Source organism: Phocoena phocoena, unplaced genomic scaffold (assembly GCF_963924675.1).
Source record: "Phocoena phocoena unplaced genomic scaffold, mPhoPho1.1 SCAFFOLD_447, whole genome shotgun sequence".
NCBI classification, from domain to species: domain Eukaryota; kingdom Metazoa; phylum Chordata; class Mammalia; order Artiodactyla; family Phocoenidae; genus Phocoena; species Phocoena phocoena.
In genome coordinates this window covers 1-17781 of record NW_027077589.1, presented here as the reverse complement: position 1 = coordinate 17781, position 17781 = coordinate 1, and the positions used below count along the sequence as shown (strand labels likewise).

General features: G+C 77.1%; 17 non-coding genes across 17 annotated transcripts; all 17 read left to right on the top strand.

Annotated features, from left to right (window-relative positions):
* The first annotated feature begins 837 nt into the window (after positions 1-837).
* Positions 838-956, top strand: LOC136143571 (5S ribosomal RNA). The gene has a single exon (XR_010658151.1). It is a non-coding gene; the product is annotated as a 5S ribosomal RNA (ribosomal RNA).
* A 924-nt stretch (positions 957-1880) lies between these two features.
* LOC136143569 (5S ribosomal RNA) lies at positions 1881-1999 on the top strand. Its single transcript, XR_010658149.1, has one exon. It is a non-coding gene; the product is annotated as a 5S ribosomal RNA (ribosomal RNA).
* A 901-nt stretch (positions 2000-2900) lies between these two features.
* On the top strand, positions 2901-3019 carry LOC136143568 (5S ribosomal RNA). Its single transcript, XR_010658148.1, has one exon. It is a non-coding gene; the product is annotated as a 5S ribosomal RNA (ribosomal RNA).
* A 901-nt stretch (positions 3020-3920) lies between these two features.
* LOC136143567 (5S ribosomal RNA) lies at positions 3921-4039 on the top strand. The gene has a single exon (XR_010658147.1). It is a non-coding gene; the product is annotated as a 5S ribosomal RNA (ribosomal RNA).
* A 924-nt stretch (positions 4040-4963) lies between these two features.
* Positions 4964-5082, top strand: LOC136143566 (5S ribosomal RNA). The gene has a single exon (XR_010658146.1). It is a non-coding gene; the product is annotated as a 5S ribosomal RNA (ribosomal RNA).
* Positions 5083-6006: 924 nt separating this feature from the next.
* LOC136143565 (5S ribosomal RNA) lies at positions 6007-6125 on the top strand. Its single transcript, XR_010658145.1, has one exon. It is a non-coding gene; the product is annotated as a 5S ribosomal RNA (ribosomal RNA).
* A 924-nt stretch (positions 6126-7049) lies between these two features.
* On the top strand, positions 7050-7168 carry LOC136143564 (5S ribosomal RNA). The gene has a single exon (XR_010658144.1). It is a non-coding gene; the product is annotated as a 5S ribosomal RNA (ribosomal RNA).
* A 924-nt stretch (positions 7169-8092) lies between these two features.
* On the top strand, positions 8093-8211 carry LOC136143563 (5S ribosomal RNA). Its single transcript, XR_010658143.1, has one exon. It is a non-coding gene; the product is annotated as a 5S ribosomal RNA (ribosomal RNA).
* Positions 8212-9112: 901 nt separating this feature from the next.
* Positions 9113-9231, top strand: LOC136143562 (5S ribosomal RNA). Its single transcript, XR_010658142.1, has one exon. It is a non-coding gene; the product is annotated as a 5S ribosomal RNA (ribosomal RNA).
* Positions 9232-10155: 924 nt separating this feature from the next.
* On the top strand, positions 10156-10274 carry LOC136143561 (5S ribosomal RNA). Its single transcript, XR_010658141.1, has one exon. It is a non-coding gene; the product is annotated as a 5S ribosomal RNA (ribosomal RNA).
* A 901-nt stretch (positions 10275-11175) lies between these two features.
* Positions 11176-11294, top strand: LOC136143560 (5S ribosomal RNA). The gene has a single exon (XR_010658140.1). It is a non-coding gene; the product is annotated as a 5S ribosomal RNA (ribosomal RNA).
* A 924-nt stretch (positions 11295-12218) lies between these two features.
* LOC136143576 (5S ribosomal RNA) lies at positions 12219-12337 on the top strand. Its single transcript, XR_010658155.1, has one exon. It is a non-coding gene; the product is annotated as a 5S ribosomal RNA (ribosomal RNA).
* Positions 12338-13238: 901 nt separating this feature from the next.
* LOC136143572 (5S ribosomal RNA) lies at positions 13239-13357 on the top strand. Its single transcript, XR_010658152.1, has one exon. It is a non-coding gene; the product is annotated as a 5S ribosomal RNA (ribosomal RNA).
* Positions 13358-14258: 901 nt separating this feature from the next.
* On the top strand, positions 14259-14377 carry LOC136143574 (5S ribosomal RNA). The gene has a single exon (XR_010658154.1). It is a non-coding gene; the product is annotated as a 5S ribosomal RNA (ribosomal RNA).
* Positions 14378-15301: 924 nt separating this feature from the next.
* LOC136143573 (5S ribosomal RNA) lies at positions 15302-15420 on the top strand. Its single transcript, XR_010658153.1, has one exon. It is a non-coding gene; the product is annotated as a 5S ribosomal RNA (ribosomal RNA).
* A 901-nt stretch (positions 15421-16321) lies between these two features.
* LOC136143570 (5S ribosomal RNA) lies at positions 16322-16440 on the top strand. The gene has a single exon (XR_010658150.1). It is a non-coding gene; the product is annotated as a 5S ribosomal RNA (ribosomal RNA).
* Positions 16441-17364: 924 nt separating this feature from the next.
* LOC136143558 (5S ribosomal RNA) lies at positions 17365-17483 on the top strand. Its single transcript, XR_010658139.1, has one exon. It is a non-coding gene; the product is annotated as a 5S ribosomal RNA (ribosomal RNA).
* The last annotated feature ends 298 nt before the right edge of the window (positions 17484-17781 follow it).

Here is a 17781-nt window from a genome sequence, read left to right as displayed (position 1 = left end):
CCTCCTCAGGCCCCTCCCACCACGGCGCGCGTGCGCCGGAGGGGCCGCTCCCCGCCGGCCCGGCCGGCCGGGCGGCCAGAAGGCGGCCCCGGAAGGCAGCCGCACCCCGGACGCTCCCGGGGTGGCTGGCCCGGACCCAGAATCCGCCGCGGGCCCGGTTGCCGTCCTTTCGGCCAGCGAGCCCCTCGACCTGCACCTGGCCGCCCCCACTGGCGCCCAGCCCCGCTGCCGCCACCTGTGCGCCGGTGTGTCCCGCCACAGCTCCCTCCGGCAGAAGCCCCGCCTCCGCCGTGTCGCCGCGGCCGGGTGCGGGAGCGGGATCGAGGGCCGGGGCCGCTTCCCCGGGCCTGCCGGCCACCAGGGGCGGGCTCCTGAGCTCGGCGGGTGGTGTGCGGGCAAGGGTGGCCTTGCCGGGGCTGAGGGGCCGTGGCGACGCAATGGTGGCTCCCAGTGGCTTCGGGCCAGCTGCTGTCGGGCAGCAGGGCCGGCCCGGGCTGCGGCCGGGCTGCGCCTAGCGCCGCGTGGGCGGGCAGGGGCGATGCCCCAGGGACCGCGGGCCCCGGGCCCCGAAGCCCCCGGGGCCACGTCCCTGTGAGCGACGTGCGGGATCTTGGGCGGGGCGCCAAGCGCCGAAGGGTTTGCTGGGTCACGCCGGCCCTCGGCTGGGAGGTGGTGGCCAAACCCTCCGCCACCGCCCGATACCCGAGACGTCCGTTCCCCCTGCCTGGGCGGGCGGCGGGGTCCCGCCGGGGCGGGCTGACCGCCGGGCTGGCTGGCCCTAAGGCGCCAGCGCCAGCGCAACTGGGCCTCAAGAGGCAGCCCGCGGTCCCCGCCCCCGTCTACGGCCATACCACCCTGAACGCGCCCGATCTCGTCTGATCTCGGAAGCTAAGCAGGGTCGGGCCTGGTTAGTACTTGGATGGGAGACCGCCTGGGAATACCGGGTGCTGTAGGCTTTTTGCCTCCCGCTCCGCCTTCTCCTTTACTCGCCCGCGGGCGGTGGCCGCCGGCTCCGCCCCCGCCGGGCCCCGCTGCAGGCCCCACCTCCTCAGGCCCCTCCCACCACGGCGCGCGTGCGCCGGAGGGGCCGCTCCCCGCCGGCCCGGCCGGCCGGGCGGCCAGAAGGCGGCCCCGGAAGGCAGCCGCACCCCGGACGCTCCCGGGGTGGCTGGCCCGGACCCAGAATCCGCCGCGGGCCCGGTTGCCGTCCTTTCGGCCAGCGAGCCCCTCGACCTGCACCTGGCCGCCCCCACTGGCGCCCAGCCCCGCTGCCGCCACCTGTGCGCCGGTGTGTCCCGCCACAGCTCCCTCCGGCAGAAGCCCCGCCTCCGCCGTGTCGCCGCGGCCGGGTGCGGGAGCGGGATCGAGGGCCGGGGCCGCTTCCCCGGGCCTGCCGGCCACCAGGGGCGGGCTCCTGAGCTCGGCGGGTGGTGTGCGGGCAAGGGTGGCCTTGCCGGGGCTGAGGGGCCGTGGCGACGCAATGGTGGCTCCCAGTGGCTTCGGGCCAGCTGCAGTCGGGCAGCAGGGCCGGCCCGGGCTGCGGCCGGGCTGCGCCTAGCGCCGCGTGGGCGGGCAGGGGCGATGCCCCAGGGACCGCGGGCCCCGGGCCCCGAAGCCTCCGGGGCCACGTCCCTGTGAGCGACGTGCGGGATCTTGGGCGGGGCGCCAAGCGCCGAAGGGTTTGCTGGGTCACGCCGGCCCTCGGCTGGGAGGTGGTGGCCAAACCCTCCGCCACCGCCCGATACCCGAGACGTCCGTTCCCCCTGCCTGGGCGGGCGGCGGGGTCCCGCCGGGGCGGGCTGACCGCCGGGCTGGCTGGCCCTAAGGCGCCAGCGCCAGCGCAACTGGGCCTCAAGAGGCAGCCCGCGGTCCCCGCCCCCGTCTACGGCCATACCACCCTGAACGCGCCCGATCTCGTCTGATCTCGGAAGCTAAGCAGGGTCGGGCCTGGTTAGTACTTGGATGGGAGACCGCCTGGGAATACCGGGTGCTGTAGGCTTTTTGCCTCCCGCTCCGCCTTCTCCTTTACTCGCCCGCGGGCGGTGGCCGCCGGCTCCGCCCCCGCCGGGCCCCGCTGCAGGCCCCACCTCCTCAGGCCCCTCCCACCACGGCGCGCGTGCGCCGGAGGGGCCGCTCCCCGCCGGCCCGGCCGGCCGGGCGGCCAGAAGGCGGCCCCGGAAGGCAGCCGCACCCCGGACGCTCCCGGGGTGGCTGGCCCGGACCCAGAATCCGCCGCGGGCCCGGTTGCCGTCCTTTCGGCCAGCGAGCCCCTCGACCTGCACCTGGCCGCCCCCACTGGCGCCCAGCCCCGCTGCCGCCACCTGTGCGCCGGTGTGTCCCGCCACAGCTCCCTCCGGCAGAAGCCCCGCCTCCGCCGTGTCGCCGCGGCCGGGTGCGGGAGCGGGATCGAGGGCCGGGGCCGCTTCCCCGGGCCTGCCGGCCACCAGGGGCGGGCTCCTGAGCTCGGCGGGTGGTGTGCGGGCAAGGGTGGCCTTGCCGGGGCTGAGGGGCCGTGGCGACGCAATGGTGGCTCCCAGTGGCTTCGGGCCAGCTGCTGTCGGGCAGCAGGGCCGGCCCGGGCTGCGGCCGGGCTGCGCCTAGCGCCGCGTGGGCGGGCAGGGGCGATGCCCCAGGGACCGCGGGCCCCGGGCCCCGAAGCCCCCGGGGCCACGTCCCTGTGAGCGACGTGCGGGATCTTGGGCGGGGCGCCAAGCGCCGAAGGGTTTGCTGGGTCACGCCGGCCCTCGGCTGGGAGGTGGTGGCCAAACCCTCCGCCACCGCCCGATACCCGAGACGTCCGTTCCCCCTGCCTGGGCGGGCTGACCGCCGGGCTGGCTGGCCCTAAGGCGCCAGCGCCAGCGCAACTGGGCCTCAAGAGGCAGCCCGCGGTCCCCGCCCCCGTCTACGGCCATACCACCCTGAACGCGCCCGATCTCGTCTGATCTCGGAAGCTAAGCAGGGTCGGGCCTGGTTAGTACTTGGATGGGAGACCGCCTGGGAATACCGGGTGCTGTAGGCTTTTTGCCTCCCGCTCCGCCTTCTCCTTTACTCGCCCGCGGGCGGTGGCCGCCGGCTCCGCCCCCGCCGGGCCCCGCTGCAGGCCCCACCTCCTCAGGCCCCTCCCACCACGGCGCGCGTGCGCCGGAGGGGCCGCTCCCCGCCGGCCCGGCCGGCAGGGCGGCCAGAAGGCGGCCCCGGAAGGCAGCCGCACCCCGGACGCTCCCGGGGTGGCTGGCCCGGACCCAGAATCCGCCGCGGGCCCGGTTGCCGTCCTTTCGGCCAGCGAGCCCCTCGACCTGCACCTGGCCGCCCCCACTGGCGCCCAGCCCCGCTGCCGCCACCTGTGCGCCGGTGTGTCCCGCCACAGCTCCCTCCGGCAGAAGCCCCGCCTCCGCCGTGTCGCCGCGGCCGGGTGCGGGAGCGGGATCGAGGGCCGGGGCCGCTTCCCCGGGCCTGCCGGCCACCAGGGGCGGGCTCCTGAGCTCGGCGGGTGGTGTGCGGGCAAGGGTGGCCTTGCCGGGGCTGAGGGGCCGTGGCGACGCAATGGTGGCTCCCAGTGGCTTCGGGCCAGCTGCTGTCGGGCAGCAGGGCCGGCCCGGGCTGCGGCCGGGCTGCGCCTAGCGCCGCGTGGGCGGGCAGGGGCGATGCCCCAGGGACCGCGGGCCCCGGGCCCCGAAGCCCCCGGGGCCACGTCCCTGTGAGCGACGTGCGGGATCTTGGGCGGGGCGCCAAGCGCCGAAGGGTTTGCTGGGTCACGCCGGCCCTCGGCTGGGAGGTGGTGGCCAAACCCTCCGCCACCGCCCGATACCCGAGACGTCCGTTCCCCCTGCCTGGGCGGGCTGACCGCCGGGCTGGCTGGCCCTAAGGCGCCAGCGCCAGCGCAACTGGGCCTCAAGAGGCAGCCCGCGGTCCCCGCCCCCGTCTACGGCCATACCACCCTGAACGCGCCCGATCTCGTCTGATCTCGGAAGCTAAGCAGGGTCGGGCCTGGTTAGTACTTGGATGGGAGACCGCCTGGGAATACCGGGTGCTGTAGGCTTTTTGCCTCCCGCTCCGCCTTCTCCTTTACTCGCCCGCGGGCGGTGGCCGCCGGCTCCGCCCCCGCCGGGCCCCGCTGCAGGCCCCACCTCCTCAGGCCCCTCCCACCACGGCGCGCGTGCGCCGGAGGGGCCGCTCCCCGCCGGCCCGGCCGGCCGGGCGGCCAGAAGGCGGCCCCGGAAGGCAGCCGCACCCCGGACGCTCCCGGGGTGGCTGGCCCGGACCCAGAATCCGCCGCGGGCCCGGTTGCCGTCCTTTCGGCCAGCGAGCCCCTCGACCTGCACCTGGCCGCCCCCACTGGCGCCCAGCCCCGCTGCCGCCACCTGTGCGCCGGTGTGTCCCGCCACAGCTCCCTCCGGCAGAAGCCCCGCCTCCGCCGTGTCGCCGCGGCCGGGTGCGGGAGCGGGATCGAGGGCCGGGGCCGCTTCCCCGGGCCTGCCGGCCACCAGGGGCGGGCTCCTGAGCTCGGCGGGTGGTGTGCGGGCAAGGGTGGCCTTGCCGGGGCTGAGGGGCCGTGGCGACGCAATGGTGGCTCCCAGTGGCTTCGGGCCAGCTGCAGTGGGGCAGCAGGGCCGGCCCGGGCTGCGGCCGGGCTGCGCCTAGCGCCGCGTGGGCGGGCAGGGGCGATGCCCCAGGGACCGCGGGCCCCGGGCCCCGAAGCCTCCGGGGCCACGTCCCTGTGAGCGACGTGCGGGATCTTGGGCGGGGCGCCAAGCGCCGAAGGGTTTGCTGGGTCACGCCGGCCCTCGGCTGGGAGGTGGTGGCCAAACCCTCCGCCACCGCCCGATACCCGAGACGTCCGTTCCCCCTGCCTGGGCGGGCGGCGGGGTCCCGCCGGGGCGGGCTGACCGCCGGGCTGGCTGGCCCTAAGGCGCCAGCGCCAGCGCAACTGGGCCTCAAGAGGCAGCCCGCGGTCCCCGCCCCCGTCTACGGCCATACCACCCTGAACGCGCCCGATCTCGTCTGATCTCGGAAGCTAAGCAGGGTCGGGCCTGGTTAGTACTTGGATGGGAGACCGCCTGGGAATACCGGGTGCTGTAGGCTTTTTGCCTCCCGCTCCGCCTTCTCCTTTACTCGCCCGCGGGCGGTGGCCGCCGGCTCCGCCCCCGCCGGGCCCCGCTGCAGGCCCCACCTCCTCAGGCCCCTCCCACCACGGCGCGCGTGCGCCGGAGGGGCCGCTCCCCGCCGGCCCGGCCGGCCGGGCGGCCAGAAGGCGGCCCCGGAAGGCAGCCGCACCCCGGACGCTCCCGGGGTGGCTGGCCCGGACCCAGAATCCGCCGCGGGCCCGGTTGCCGTCCTTTCGGCCAGCGAGCCCCTCGACCTGCACCTGGCCGCCCCCACTGGCGCCCAGCCCCGCTGCCGCCACCTGTGCGCCGGTGTGTCCCGCCACAGCTCCCTCCGGCAGAAGCCCCGCCTCCGCCGTGTCGCCGCGGCCGGGTGCGGGAGCGGGATCGAGGGCCGGGGCCGCTTCCCCGGGCCTGCCGGCCACCAGGGGCGGGCTCCTGAGCTCGGCGGGTGGTGTGCGGGCAAGGGTGGCCTTGCCGGGGCTGAGGGGCCGTGGCGACGCAATGGTGGCTCCCAGTGGCTTCGGGCCAGCTGCAGTGGGGCAGCAGGGCCGGCCCGGGCTGCGGCCGGGCTGCGCCTAGCGCCGCGTGGGCGGGCAGGGGCGATGCCCCAGGGACCGCGGGCCCCGGGCCCCGAAGCCTCCGGGGCCACGTCCCTGTGAGCGACGTGCGGGATCTTGGGCGGGGCGCCAAGCGCCGAAGGGTTTGCTGGGTCACGCCGGCCCTCGGCTGGGAGGTGGTGGCCAAACCCTCCGCCACCGCCCGATACCCGAGACGTCCGTTCCCCCTGCCTGGGCGGGCGGCGGGGTCCCGCCGGGGCGGGCTGACCGCCGGGCTGGCTGGCCCTAAGGCGCCAGCGCCAGCGCAACTGGGCCTCAAGAGGCAGCCCGCGGTCCCCGCCCCCGTCTACGGCCATACCACCCTGAACGCGCCCGATCTCGTCTGATCTCGGAAGCTAAGCAGGGTCGGGCCTGGTTAGTACTTGGATGGGAGACCGCCTGGGAATACCGGGTGCTGTAGGCTTTTTGCCTCCCGCTCCGCCTTCTCCTTTACTCGCCCGCGGGCGGTGGCCGCCGGCTCCGCCCCCGCCGGGCCCCGCTGCAGGCCCCACCTCCTCAGGCCCCTCCCACCACGGCGCGCGTGCGCCGGAGGGGCCGCTCCCCGCCGGCCCGGCCGGCCGGGCGGCCAGAAGGCGGCCCCGGAAGGCAGCCGCACCCCGGACGCTCCCGGGGTGGCTGGCCCGGACCCAGAATCCGCCGCGGGCCCGGTTGCCGTCCTTTCGGCCAGCGAGCCCCTCGACCTGCACCTGGCCGCCCCCACTGGCGCCCAGCCCCGCTGCCGCCACCTGTGCGCCGGTGTGTCCCGCCACAGCTCCCTCCGGCAGAAGCCCCGCCTCCGCCGTGTCGCCGCGGCCGGGTGCGGGAGCGGGATCGAGGGCCGGGGCCGCTTCCCCGGGCCTGCCGGCCACCAGGGGCGGGCTCCTGAGCTCGGCGGGTGGTGTGCGGGCAAGGGTGGCCTTGCCGGGGCTGAGGGGCCGTGGCGACGCAATGGTGGCTCCCAGTGGCTTCGGGCCAGCTGCTGTCGGGCAGCAGGGCCGGCCCGGGCTGCGGCCGGGCTGCGCCTAGCGCCGCGTGGGCGGGCAGGGGCGATGCCCCAGGGACCGCGGGCCCCGGGCCCCGAAGCCCCCGGGGCCACGTCCCTGTGAGCGACGTGCGGGATCTTGGGCGGGGCGCCAAGCGCCGAAGGGTTTGCTGGGTCACGCCGGCCCTCGGCTGGGAGGTGGTGGCCAAACCCTCCGCCACCGCCCGATACCCGAGACGTCCGTTCCCCCTGCCTGGGCGGGCGGCGGGGTCCCGCCGGGGCGGGCTGACCGCCGGGCTGGCTGGCCCTAAGGCGCCAGCGCCAGCGCAACTGGGCCTCAAGAGGCAGCCCGCGGTCCCCGCCCCCGTCTACGGCCATACCACCCTGAACGCGCCCGATCTCGTCTGATCTCGGAAGCTAAGCAGGGTCGGGCCTGGTTAGTACTTGGATGGGAGACCGCCTGGGAATACCGGGTGCTGTAGGCTTTTTGCCTCCCGCTCCGCCTTCTCCTTTACTCGCCCGCGGGCGGTGGCCGCCGGCTCCGCCCCCGCCGGGCCCCGCTGCAGGCCCCACCTCCTCAGGCCCCTCCCACCACGGCGCGCGTGCGCCGGAGGGGCCGCTCCCCGCCGGCCCGGCCGGCCGGGCGGCCAGAAGGCGGCCCCGGAAGGCAGCCGCACCCCGGACGCTCCCGGGGTGGCTGGCCCGGACCCAGAATCCGCCGCGGGCCCGGTTGCCGTCCTTTCGGCCAGCGAGCCCCTCGACCTGCACCTGGCCGCCCCCACTGGCGCCCAGCCCCGCTGCCGCCACCTGTGCGCCGGTGTGTCCCGCCACAGCTCCCTCCGGCAGAAGCCCCGCCTCCGCCGTGTCGCCGCGGCCGGGTGCGGGAGCGGGATCGAGGGCCGGGGCCGCTTCCCCGGGCCTGCCGGCCACCAGGGGCGGGCTCCTGAGCTCGGCGGGTGGTGTGCGGGCAAGGGTGGCCTTGCCGGGGCTGAGGGGCCGTGGCGACGCAATGGTGGCTCCCAGTGGCTTCGGGCCAGCTGCAGTGGGGCAGCAGGGCCGGCCCGGGCTGCGGCCGGGCTGCGCCTAGCGCCGCGTGGGCGGGCAGGGGCGATGCCCCAGGGACCGCGGGCCCCGGGCCCCGAAGCCTCCGGGGCCACGTCCCTGTGAGCGACGTGCGGGATCTTGGGCGGGGCGCCAAGCGCCGAAGGGTTTGCTGGGTCACGCCGGCCCTCGGCTGGGAGGTGGTGGCCAAACCCTCCGCCACCGCCCGATACCCGAGACGTCCGTTCCCCCTGCCTGGGCGGGCGGCGGGGTCCCGCCGGGGCGGGCTGACCGCCGGGCTGGCTGGCCCTAAGGCGCCAGCGCCAGCGCAACTGGGCCTCAAGAGGCAGCCCGCGGTCCCCGCCCCCGTCTACGGCCATACCACCCTGAACGCGCCCGATCTCGTCTGATCTCGGAAGCTAAGCAGGGTCGGGCCTGGTTAGTACTTGGATGGGAGACCGCCTGGGAATACCGGGTGCTGTAGGCTTTTTGCCTCCCGCTCCGCCTTCTCCTTTACTCGCCCGCGGGCGGTGGCCGCCGGCTCCGCCCCCGCCGGGCCCCGCTGCAGGCCCCACCTCCTCAGGCCCCTCCCACCACGGCGCGCGTGCGCCGGAGGGGCCGCTCCCCGCCGGCCCGGCCGGCCGGGCGGCCAGAAGGCGGCCCCGGAAGGCAGCCGCACCCCGGACGCTCCCGGGGTGGCTGGCCCGGACCCAGAATCCGCCGCGGGCCCGGTTGCCGTCCTTTCGGCCAGCGAGCCCCTCGACCTGCACCTGGCCGCCCCCACTGGCGCCCAGCCCCGCTGCCGCCACCTGTGCGCCGGTGTGTCCCGCCACAGCTCCCTCCGGCAGAAGCCCCGCCTCCGCCGTGTCGCCGCGGCCGGGTGCGGGAGCGGGATCGAGGGCCGGGGCCGCTTCCCCGGGCCTGCCGGCCACCAGGGGCGGGCTCCTGAGCTCGGCGGGTGGTGTGCGGGCAAGGGTGGCCTTGCCGGGGCTGAGGGGCCGTGGCGACGCAATGGTGGCTCCCAGTGGCTTCGGGCCAGCTGCTGTCGGGCAGCAGGGCCGGCCCGGGCTGCGGCCGGGCTGCGCCTAGCGCCGCGTGGGCGGGCAGGGGCGATGCCCCAGGGACCGCGGGCCCCGGGCCCCGAAGCCCCCGGGGCCACGTCCCTGTGAGCGACGTGCGGGATCTTGGGCGGGGCGCCAAGCGCCGAAGGGTTTGCTGGGTCACGCCGGCCCTCGGCTGGGAGGTGGTGGCCAAACCCTCCGCCACCGCCCGATACCCGAGACGTCCGTTCCCCCTGCCTGGGCGGGCTGACCGCCGGGCTGGCTGGCCCTAAGGCGCCAGCGCCAGCGCAACTGGGCCTCAAGAGGCAGCCCGCGGTCCCCGCCCCCGTCTACGGCCATACCACCCTGAACGCGCCCGATCTCGTCTGATCTCGGAAGCTAAGCAGGGTCGGGCCTGGTTAGTACTTGGATGGGAGACCGCCTGGGAATACCGGGTGCTGTAGGCTTTTTGCCTCCCGCTCCGCCTTCTCCTTTACTCGCCCGCGGGCGGTGGCCGCCGGCTCCGCCCCCGCCGGGCCCCGCTGCAGGCCCCACCTCCTCAGGCCCCTCCCACCACGGCGCGCGTGCGCCGGAGGGGCCGCTCCCCGCCGGCCCGGCCGGCCGGGCGGCCAGAAGGCGGCCCCGGAAGGCAGCCGCACCCCGGACGCTCCCGGGGTGGCTGGCCCGGACCCAGAATCCGCCGCGGGCCCGGTTGCCGTCCTTTCGGCCAGCGAGCCCCTCGACCTGCACCTGGCCGCCCCCACTGGCGCCCAGCCCCGCTGCCGCCACCTGTGCGCCGGTGTGTCCCGCCACAGCTCCCTCCGGCAGAAGCCCCGCCTCCGCCGTGTCGCCGCGGCCGGGTGCGGGAGCGGGATCGAGGGCCGGGGCCGCTTCCCCGGGCCTGCCGGCCACCAGGGGCGGGCTCCTGAGCTCGGCGGGTGGTGTGCGGGCAAGGGTGGCCTTGCCGGGGCTGAGGGGCCGTGGCGACGCAATGGTGGCTCCCAGTGGCTTCGGGCCAGCTGCTGTCGGGCAGCAGGGCCGGCCCGGGCTGCGGCCGGGCTGCGCCTAGCGCCGCGTGGGCGGGCAGGGGCGATGCCCCAGGGACCGCGGGCCCCGGGCCCCGAAGCCCCCGGGGCCACGTCCCTGTGAGCGACGTGCGGGATCTTGGGCGGGGCGCCAAGCGCCGAAGGGTTTGCTGGGTCACGCCGGCCCTCGGCTGGGAGGTGGTGGCCAAACCCTCCGCCACCGCCCGATACCCGAGACGTCCGTTCCCCCTGCCTGGGCGGGCGGCGGGGTCCCGCCGGGGCGGGCTGACCGCCGGGCTGGCTGGCCCTAAGGCGCCAGCGCCAGCGCAACTGGGCCTCAAGAGGCAGCCCGCGGTCCCCGCCCCCGTCTACGGCCATACCACCCTGAACGCGCCCGATCTCGTCTGATCTCGGAAGCTAAGCAGGGTCGGGCCTGGTTAGTACTTGGATGGGAGACCGCCTGGGAATACCGGGTGCTGTAGGCTTTTTGCCTCCCGCTCCGCCTTCTCCTTTACTCGCCCGCGGGCGGTGGCCGCCGGCTCCGCCCCCGCCGGGCCCCGCTGCAGGCCCCACCTCCTCAGGCCCCTCCCACCACGGCGCGCGTGCGCCGGAGGGGCCGCTCCCCGCCGGCCCGGCCGGCCGGGCGGCCAGAAGGCGGCCCCGGAAGGCAGCCGCACCCCGGACGCTCCCGGGGTGGCTGGCCCGGACCCAGAATCCGCCGCGGGCCCGGTTGCCGTCCTTTCGGCCAGCGAGCCCCTCGACCTGCACCTGGCCGCCCCCACTGGTGCCCAGCCCCGCTGCCGCCACCTGTGCGCCGGTGTGTCCCGCCACAGCTCCCTCCGGCAGAAGCCCCGCCTCCGCCGTGTCGCCGCGGCCGGGTGCGGGAGCGGGATCGAGGGCCGGGGCCGCTTCCCCGGGCCTGCCGGCCACCAGGGGCGGGCTCCTGAGCTCGGCGGGTGGTGTGCGGGCAAGGGTGGCCTTGCCGGGGCTGAGGGGCCGTGGCGACGCAATGGTGGCTCCCAGTGGCTTCGGGCCAGCTGCTGTCGGGCAGCAGGGCCGGCCCGGGCTGCGGCCGGGCTGCGCCTAGCGCCGCGTGGGCGGGCAGGGGCGATGCCCCAGGGACCGCGGGCCCCGGGCCCCGAAGCCCCCGGGGCCACGTCCCTGTGAGCGACGTGCGGGATCTTGGGCGGGGCGCCAAGCGCCGAAGGGTTTGCTGGGTCACGCCGGCCCTCGGCTGGGAGGTGGTGGCCAAACCCTCCGCCACCGCCCGATACCCGAGACGTCCGTTCCCCCTGCCTGGGCGGGCTGACCGCCGGGCTGGCTGGCCCTAAGGCGCCAGCGCCAGCGCAACTGGGCCTCAAGAGGCAGCCCGCGGTCCCCGCCCCCGTCTACGGCCATACCACCCTGAACGCGCCCGATCTCGTCTGATCTCGGAAGCTAAGCAGGGTCGGGCCTGGTTAGTACTTGGATGGGAGACCGCCTGGGAATACCGGGTGCTGTAGGCTTTTTGCCTCCCGCTCCGCCTTCTCCTTTACCCGCCCGCGGGCGGTGGCCGCCGGCTCCGCCCCCGCCGGGCCCCGCTGCAGGCCCCACCTCCTCAGGCCCCTCCCACCACGGCGCGCGTGCGCCGGAGGGGCCGCTCCCCGCCGGCCCGGCCGGCCGGGCGGCCAGAAGGCGGCCCCGGAAGGCAGCCGCACCCCGGACGCTCCCGGGGTGGCTGGCCCGGACCCAGAATCCGCCGCGGGCCCGGTTGCCGTCCTTTCGGCCAGCGAGCCCCTCGACCTGCACCTGGCCGCCCCCACTGGCGCCCAGCCCCGCTGCCGCCACCTGTGCGCCGGTGTGTCCCGCCACAGCTCCCTCCGGCAGAAGCCCCGCCTCCGCCGTGTCGCCGCGGCCGGGTGCGGGAGCGGGATCGAGGGCCGGGGCCGCTTCCCCGGGCCTGCCGGCCACCAGGGGCGGGCTCCTGAGCTCGGCGGGTGGTGTGCGGGCAAGGGTGGCCTTGCCGGGGCTGAGGGGCCGTGGCGACGCAATGGTGGCTCCCAGTGGCTTCGGGCCAGCTGCTGTCGGGCAGCAGGGCCGGCCCGGGCTGCGGCCGGGCTGCGCCTAGCGCCGCGTGGGCGGGCAGGGGCGATGCCCCAGGGACCGCGGGCCCCGGGCCCCGAAGCCCCCGGGGCCACGTCCCTGTGAGCGACGTGCGGGATCTTGGGCGGGGCGCCAAGCGCCGAAGGGTTTGCTGGGTCACGCCGGCCCTCGGCTGGGAGGTGGTGGCCAAACCCTCCGCCACCGCCCGATACCCGAGACGTCCGTTCCCCCTGCCTGGGCGGGCGGCGGGGTCCCGCCGGGGCGGGCTGACCGCCGGGCTGGCTGGCCCTAAGGCGCCAGCGCCAGCGCAACTGGGCCTCAAGAGGCAGCCCGCGGTCCCCGCCCCCGTCTACGGCCATACCACCCTGAACGCGCCCGATCTCGTCTGATCTCGGAAGCTAAGCAGGGTCGGGCCTGGTTAGTACTTGGATGGGAGACCGCCTGGGAATACCGGGTGCTGTAGGCTTTTTGCCTCCCGCTCCGCCTTCTCCTTTACTCGCCCGCGGGCGGTGGCCGCCGGCTCCGCCCCCGCCGGGCCCCGCTGCAGGCCCCACCTCCTCAGGCCCCTCCCACCACGGCGCGCGTGCGCCGGAGGGGCCGCTCCCCGCCGGCCCGGCCGGCCGGGCGGCCAGAAGGCGGCCCCGGAAGGCAGCCGCACCCCGGACGCTCCCGGGGTGGCTGGCCCGGACCCAGAATCCGCCGCGGGCCCGGTTGCCGTCCTTTCGGCCAGCGAGCCCCTCGACCTGCACCTGGCCGCCCCCACTGGCGCCCAGCCCCGCTGCCGCCACCTGTGCGCCGGTGTGTCCCGCCACAGCTCCCTCCGGCAGAAGCCCCGCCTCCGCCGTGTCGCCGCGGCCGGGTGCGGGAGCGGGATCGAGGGCCGGGGCCGCTTCCCCGGGCCTGCCGGCCACCAGGGGCGGGCTCCTGAGCTCGGCGGGTGGTGTGCGGGCAAGGGTGGCCTTGCCGGGGCTGAGGGGCCGTGGCGACGCAATGGTGGCTCCCAGTGGCTTCGGGCCAGCTGCTGTCGGGCAGCAGGGCCGGCCCGGGCTGCGGCCGGGCTGCGCCTAGCGCCGCGTGGGCGGGCAGGGGCGATGCCCCAGGGACCGCGGGCCCCGGGCCCCGAAGCCCCCGGGGCCACGTCCCTGTGAGCGACGTGCGGGATCTTGGGCGGGGCGCCAAGCACCGAAGGGTTTGCTGGGTCACGCCGGCCCTCGGCTGGGAGGTGGTGGCCAAACCCTCCGCCACCGCCCGATACCCGAGACGTCCGTTCCCCCTGCCTGGGCGGGCTGACCGCCGGGCTGGCTGGCCCTAAGGCGCCAGCGCCAGCGCAACTGGGCCTCAAGAGGCAGCCCGCGGTCCCCGCCCCCGTCTACGGACATACCACCCTGAACGCGCCCGATCTCGTCTGATCTCGGAAGCTAAGCAGGGTCGGGCCTGGTTAGTACTTGGATGGGAGACCGCCTGGGAATACCGGGTGCTGTAGGCTTTTTGCCTCCCGCTCCGCCTTCTCCTTTACTCGCCCGCGGGCGGTGGCCGCCGGCTCCGCCCCCGCCGGGCCCCGCTGCAGGCCCCACCTCCTCAGGCCCCTCCCACCACGGCGCGCGTGCGCCGGAGGGGCCGCTCCCCGCCGGCCCGGCCGGCCGGGCGGCCAGAAGGCGGCCCCGGAAGGCAGCCGCACCCCGGACGCTCCCGGGGTGGCTGGCCCGGACCCAGAATCCGCCGCGGGCCCGGTTGCCGTCCTTTCGGCCAGCGAGCCCCTCGACCTGCACCTGGCCGCCCCCACTGGCGCCCAGCCCCGCTGCCGCCACCTGTGCGCCGGTGTGTCCCGCCACAGCTCCCTCCGGCAGAAGCCCCGCCTCCGCCGTGTCGCCGCGGCCGGGTGCGGGAGCGGGATCGAGGGCCGGGGCCGCTTCCCCGGGCCTGCCGGCCACCAGGGGCGGGCTCCTGAGCTCGGCGGGTGGTGTGCGGGCAAGGGTGGCCTTGCCGGGGCTGAGGGGCCGTGGCGACGCAATGGTGGCTCCCAGTGGCTTCGGGCCAGCTGCTGTCGGGCAGCAGGGCCGGCCCGGGCTGCGGCCGGGCTGCGCCTAGCGCCGCGTGGGCGGGCAGGGGCGATGCCCCAGGGACCGCGGGCCCCGGGCCCCGAAGCCCCCGGGGCCACGTCCCTGTGAGCGACGTGCGGGATCTTGGGCGGGGCGCCAAGCGCCGAAGGGTTTGCTGGGTCACGCCGGCCCTCGGCTGGGAGGTGGTGGCCAAACCCTCCGCCACCGCCCGATACCCGAGACGTCCGTTCCCCCTGCCTGGGCGGGCTGACCGCCGGGCTGGCTGGCCCTAAGGCGCCAGCGCCAGCGCAACTGGGCCTCAAGAGGCAGCCCGCGGTCCCCGCCCCCGTCTACGGCCATACCACCCTGAACGCGCCCGATCTCGTCTGATCTCGGAAGCTAAGCAGGGTCGGGCCTGGTTAGTACTTGGATGGGAGACCGCCTGGGAATACCGGGTGCTGTAGGCTTTTTGCCTCCCGCTCCGCCTTCTCCTTTACTCGCCCGCGGGCGGTGGCCGCCGGCTCCGCCCCCGCCGGGCCCCGCTGCAGGCCCCACCTCCTCAGGCCCCTCCCACCACGGCGCGCGTGCGCCGGAGGGGCCGCTCCCCGCCGGCCCGGCCGGCCGGGCGGCCAGAAGGCGGCCCCGGAAGGCAGCCGCACCCCGGACGCTCCCGGGGTGGCTGGCCCGGACCCAGAATCCGCCGCGGGCCCGGTTGCCGTCCTTTCGGCCAGCGAGCCCCTCGACCTGCACCTGGCCGCCCCCACTGGCGCCCAGCCCCGCTGCCGCCACCTGTGCGCCGGTGTGTCCCGCCACAGCTCCCTCCGGCAGAAGCCCCGCCTCCGCCGTGTCGCCGCGGCCGGGTGCGGGAGCGGGATCGAGGGCCGGGGCCGCTTCCCCGGGCCTGCCGGCCACCAGGGGCGGGCTCCTGAGCTCGGCGGGTGGTGTGCGGGCAAGGGTGGCCTTGCCGGGGCTGAGGGGCCGTGGCGACGCAATGGTGGCTCCCAGTGGCTTCGGGCCAGCTGCTGTCGGGCAGCAGGGCCGGCCCGGGCTGCGGCCGGGCTGCGCCTAGCGCCGCGTGGGCGGGCAGGGGCGATGCCCCAGGGACCGCGGGCCCCGGGCCCCGAAGCCCCCGGGGCCACGTCCCTGTGAGCGACGTGCGGGATCTTGGGCGGGGCGCCAAGCGCCGAAGGGTTTGCTGGGTCACGCCGGCCCTCGGCTGGGAGGTGGTGGCCAAACCCTCCGCCACCGCCCGATACCCGAGACGTCCGTTCCCCCTGCCTGGGCGGGCGGCGGGGTCCCGCCGGGGCGGGCTGACCGCCGGGCTGGCTGGCCCTAAGGCGCCAGCGCCAGCGCAACTGGGCCTCAAGAGGCAGCCCGCGGTCCCCGCCCCCGTCTACGGCCATACCACCCTGAACGCGCCCGATCTCGTCTGATCTCGGAAGCTAAGCAGGGTCGGGCCTGGTTAGTACTTGGATGGGAGACCGCCTGGGAATACCGGGTGCTGTAGGCTTTTTGCCTCCCGCTCCGCCTTCTCCTTTACTCGCCCGCGGGCGGTGGCCGCCGGCTCCGCCCCCGCCGGGCCCCGCTGCAGGCCCCACCTCCTCAGGCCCCTCCCACCACGGCGCGCGTGCGCCGGAGGGGCCGCTCCCCGCCGGCCCGGCCGGCCGGGCGGCCAGAAGGCGGCCCCGGAAGGCAGCCGCACCCCGGACGCTCCCGGGGTGGCTGGCCCGGACCCAGAATCCGCCGCGGGCCCGGTTGCCGTCCTTTCGGCCAGCGAGCCCCTCGACCTGCACCTGGCCGCCCCCACTGGTGCCCAGCCCCGCTGCCGCCACCTGTGCGCCGGTGTGTCCCGCCACAGCTCCCTCCGGCAGAAGCCCCGCCTCCGCCGTGTCGCCGCGGCCGGGTGCGGGAGCGGGATCGAGGGCCGGGGCCGCTTCCCCGGGCCTGCCGGCCACCAGGGGCGGGCTCCTGAGCTCGGCGGGTGGTGTGCGGGCAAGGGTGGCCTTGCCGGGGCTGAGGGGCCGTGGCGACGCAATGGTGGCTCCCAGTGGCTTCGGGCCAGCTGCTGTCGGGCAGCAGGGCCGGCCCGGGCTGCGGCCGGGCTGCGCCTAGCGCCGCGTGGGCGGGCAGGGGCGATGCCCCAGGGACCGCGGGCCCCGGGCCCCGAAGCCCCCGGGGCCACGTCCCTGTGAGCGACGTGCGGGATCTTGGGCGGGGCGCCAAGCGCCGAAGGGTTTGCTGGGTCACGCCGGCCCTCGGCTGGGAGGTGGTGGCCAAACCCTCCGCCACCGCCCGATACCCGAGACGTCCGTTCCCCCTGCCTGGGCGGGCTGACCGCCGGGCTGGCTGGCCCTAAGGCGCCAGCGCCAGCGCAACTGGGCCTCAAGAGGCAGCCCGCGGTCCCCGCCCCCGTCTACGGCCATACCACCCTGAACGCGCCCGATCTCGTCTGATCTCGGAAGCTAAGCAGGGTCGGGCCTGGTTAGTACTTGGATGGGAGACCGCCTGGGAATACCGGGTGCTGTAGGCTTTTTGCCTCCCGCTCCGCCTTCTCCTTTACCCGCCCGCGGGCGGTGGCCGCCGGCTCCGCCCCCGCCGGGCCCCGCTGCAGGCCCCACCTCCTCAGGCCCCTCCCACCACGGCGCGCGTGCGCCGGAGGGGCCGCTCCCCGCCGGCCCGGCCGGCCGGGCGGCCAGAAGGCGGCCCCGGAAGGCAGCCGCACCCCGGACGCTCCCGGGGTGGCTGGCCCGGACCCAGAATCCGCCGCGGGCCCGGTTGCCGTCCTTTCGGCCAGCGAGCCCCTCGACCTGCACCTGGCCGCCCCCACTGGCGCCCAGCCCCGCTGCCGCCACCTGTGCGCCGGTGTGTCCCGCCACAGCTCCCTCCGGCAGAAGCCCCGCCTCCGCCGTGTCGCCGCGGCCGGGTGCGGGAGCGGGATCGAGGGCCGGGGCCGCTTCCCCGGGCCTGCCGGCCACCAGGGGCGGGCTCCTGAGCTCGGCGGGTGGTGTGCGGGCAAGGGTGGCCTTGCCGGGGCTGAGGGGCCGTGGCGACGCAATGGTGGCTCCCAGTGGCTTCGGGCCAGCTGCTGTCGGGCAGCAGGGCCGGCCCGGGCTGCGGCCGGGCTGCGCCTAGCGCCGCGTGGGCGGGCAGGGGCGATGCCCCAGGGACCGCGGGCCCCGGGCCCCGAAGCCCCCGGGGCCACGTCCCTGTGAGCGACGTGCGGGATCTTGGGCGGGGCGCCAAGCGCCGAAGGGTTTGCTGGGTCACGCCGGCCCTCGGCTGGGAGGTGGTGGCCAAACCCTCCGCCACCGCCCGATACCCGAGACGTCCGTTCCCCCTGCCTGGGCGGGCGGCGGGGTCCCGCCGGGGCGGGCTGACCGCCGGGCTGGCTGGCCCTAAGGCGCCAGCGCCAGCGCAACTGGGCCTCAAGAGGCAGCCCGCGGTCCCCGCCCCCGTCTACGGCCATACCACCCTGAACGCGCCCGATCTCGTCTGATCTCGGAAGCTAAGCAGGGTCGGGCCTGGTTAGTACTTGGATGGGAGACCGCCTGGGAATACCGGGTGCTGTAGGCTTTTTGCCTCCCGCTCCGCCTTCTCCTTTACTCGCCCGCGGGCGGTGGCCGCCGGCTCCGCCCCCGCCGGGCCCCGCTGCAGGCCCCACCTCCTCAGGCCCCTCCCACCACGGCGCGCGTGCGCCGGAGGGGCCGCTCCCCGCCGGCCCGGCCGGCCGGGCGGCCAGAAGGCGGCCCCGGAAGGCAGCCGCACCCCGGACGCTCCCGGGGTGGCTGGCCCGGACCCAGAATCCGCCGCGGGCCCGGTTGCCGTCCTTTCGGCCAGCGAGCCCCTCGACCTGCACCTGGCCGCCCCCACT